The following is a 3,397-nucleotide window of genomic DNA, read 5'->3' as shown; positions in this document are numbered from 1 at the left end:
CTCCTCTCTCTCTCTCTCTCTCTCTCCTCTCTCTCTCCTCTCTCCTCTCTCTCTCATCCCTTTTCCATTCCAAACCAACTTTCTGTCGTTATACATGCTTCGCTTACCACCCAAGCCCCCCCCTCCCTCCCTTTGTCCTGCTCGCAACCCATAGCAGCATAAGTCTAGCTCTTCTCCTTTGTGTTACTCCTATAAGCTACTGTAGAGCCAAACTCAACCACAGATTACAATTGGAACTGCAACCTCCTGTGCTTCACAATGTCAATGGACACACATGATTTAAAACAAACACACTGAACCCTTCATGCCAACGTTGTGGTCGATTGGTCTGACAAGAGATCTTCCTCACAAAAGAAAACATTCCTCACGTGTGTGATTGTGTGTGCGTGTGCCACTGTCTTACCATCGACCAGTGTTCCGGTGCGCCGATTCTTTTGTGCGCTGGTGTTGTGTGTCTCGTGTGTGTGTGCTGTGTGTGTGTGTGTGGTGTGTGCTGCATGTGTGGCTGTGTGTGTCGAATCTCTTCTACGGGAGCCTGTTTGCAGAAGCAGTAGGGCCAGGGTCCAGTTGACTGACAGCCCACTCTGCATGTGGACTTCTCCTTTCCCAGCCTTCTTTCCCACAATCCCGCTAGACATACCACTCGCTCTCTGCATGGAAACTCAAATGAAATGATGACTAAAGTGTTCTGAAATGCTTCCCAAATGACACCCTATTCCCTATATGGTGCACTATGTGCACTATGCACTATACAATAGATTCTGCTCAAAGGTAGGGCACTATAAATGGAATAGTGTGCCATTTTGTATGCAGCCCTGGACAACCAGAACCCAGTACCTGGACAACCAGAACCCAGTACCTGGACAACCAGGACCCAGTACCTGGACAACCAGGACCCAGTACCTGGACAACCAGAACCCAGTACCTGGACAACCAGGACCCAGTACCTGGACAACCAGAACCCAGTACCTGGACAACCAGAACCCAGTACCTGGACAACCAGAACCCAGTACCTGGACAACCAGAACCCACTTGCACTAAGCCTCATGTGTACGTTCAGCTTTTTCTCTCACTTCTCATGCTACATCAATATTATTATTTTTATTTTTATAAAACCAAAGATCTTCACGGAGAGTTGCCCTGTTGGGATGTGTAAGGATCACAGTGTGAAAAGAAACAACTAGATTTATTCACTGTCCTACCTCAGTGTCTTCTGTCACGGACGTAGGATGGAAAGCCCCTTACCCCCACCCCCACATCCTGATGCACCCCAATGCCTCCTCCACCACCACTAACCAACACACACACACTTCTGAGACAGATGAGAGGAGCTAAATGAAGATGAATGGAGAACATCTGAAAGTAACAGGATTCAGCTGAGGAGAGGAGGGGAGGGGAGGATGAGAGGAGAGGAGGAGAGGAGGACAGAAAGAGGCTGCTCTCTCAACAGCAGATTCAGACCTCCTTTATCCAAGTGTTTTTAATTCCATTTTAAAATTACATCCTCTCAGGAAATGTAACATGCAGAGTATTTGAATCAATCTCTCAATTCAAGCCTGTCCAGTTGACCTTCTCAATGGAAATTATTTGGATCCCATTCTGCTGGTTTTTGCACCATACACAGCTTTCACCTGGCTAGTACCATTTGTCCTGGTACCATTGGCACAGCACCGTGTGTGTGTGTGTTTGCCTGTAAATCCRAATGGTTTCCCTGGCCGGGCCTTCATGTTTCAGAAGCCAGCACCATATTGATTATAGTCCGTCAGTGTGTCCATGAACACTCGCGACATCACTCAAAACAAATATTTTAATAGTAACAGTCACCAAACTCCAGCTCCGTGGTTTTTAAAGAATCCTCAATTTGAGAATAGCTTGGAGCCAGTTAGAGTCCCACTGCACCCCCTTTCTCTGTCTATTCCCCCTCCTCCCTCCTTTCATCCCCCCATATTTATTCTTCTTCTTTTTTTCTGTAAGTCTTCGTGTCTGGAGCTGGGATCCCTAGGGGTTACAGCGGTTTACTGCTGAATGTGGCATAAAAGCATGAACTTTATAAACGTGTGTGTGTGTGTGTGTGCTAGGATTGGAAGGCCCGTGTCGAGGTCTGTGGTTGGAAAGAGTCCCTCTAGGACTAGGATCGAGTGAGAGAGGAAACGAGGGAGAGGGAGAAAAAGAYGGAAAGAGAGAGAGCTTCATGTGAACCACATGAAAGTGATCAAGCTATGGACTCTGTCCCAGACTGTAACTCTCCAAACGCACAAGCACACTGCTTGCTGGGTAATTTCATTATTTTGGTCCTCTTGGTGAAATATGGTGGTTTGATAGAAGAACAACATAGCTTTGAGGGTGTGTGTCTTTGTGTGTGTGTGTGTGTTGTGTGTGGTGCTATGAGTGTTGTATGCATGGGTGCTTGCCTGTGTGGGTGTGTGAGCGCTCAGCAATTAGTTAAATACGGCTAGGTTTAGTCCATTTTAAATCTATTCTTGCCTGGTTGCGGGGAGGGAAAGAAATGCAGTCACATCAGGCATGACGCTTCTAGGTCCCTTTACTTGGAACACACCACTAGGCTTTCTTTCCACTGTTGAGGAAACACAGCCACAGTGTACTGTAGTATGATAAAAGAGCAGTGTTTTTGAACATTTAGAGAATAGAAATCCATAAACTATATAGGGAGGAAACAGTGTACKATCCTACTGGCTAAATATCTTCGTAGATAATCCTTAAAGATGGCAAGGATGAGATGAGAGACTACAGACCTGACCTGTCAGCCAAATATCTTCACTAGMGACTACACTAGAGGGCTAAATGTGCATCCCATCTAGGGTTGCAACATTCCAGAAGCTACCTCAAAAATTCAGGAATTTTTCCAGAAATCCTGGTTGGAGGATTCCGGATATGTTACTTTTTATTGAATATTAAAGCAAACAATCTACCTGCAGTGAAGTCGCTCAACATTTACATTATATTCAGTCATCTAACAGACTCCCATCCAGAGAGACCAGGGTCAAGCACCACGCCCAAGGACACGTCGACAGATCTCCCACCAAGTCAAATCGGGGACCCAAYCCAGCGACCTATCGGCCACCGGCCCAAGCTCCCAACCGCCAGGCCACCAGTGTAACGGTTCTCCTCTTCCTCTTCATCCGAAGAGGAGGAGCATGGATTGAACCAAGGCGCAGCGTTGTGATAAGACATGATAATTTATTAAACAAAACAGACGAAGACGAAAACGAACACGAACTATACTTGATATAACTAACAAAACAACAAACGATGTAGACAGACCTGGACGTAAGAACTTACATGTAACACGAAGAACGCACGAACAGGGAAATGACTACATAAAAACCGAACGAACAAAATGAACAAACAAACCGAAACAGTCCCGTATGGTGCAACA

The sequence above is a fragment of the Salvelinus sp. IW2-2015 genome, linkage group LG6.2, assembly GCF_002910315.2.
Source record: "Salvelinus sp. IW2-2015 linkage group LG6.2, ASM291031v2, whole genome shotgun sequence".
In the NCBI taxonomy this organism is placed as follows: domain Eukaryota; kingdom Metazoa; phylum Chordata; class Actinopteri; order Salmoniformes; family Salmonidae; genus Salvelinus; species Salvelinus sp. IW2-2015.
This window is presented reverse-complemented; position numbering follows the sequence as displayed.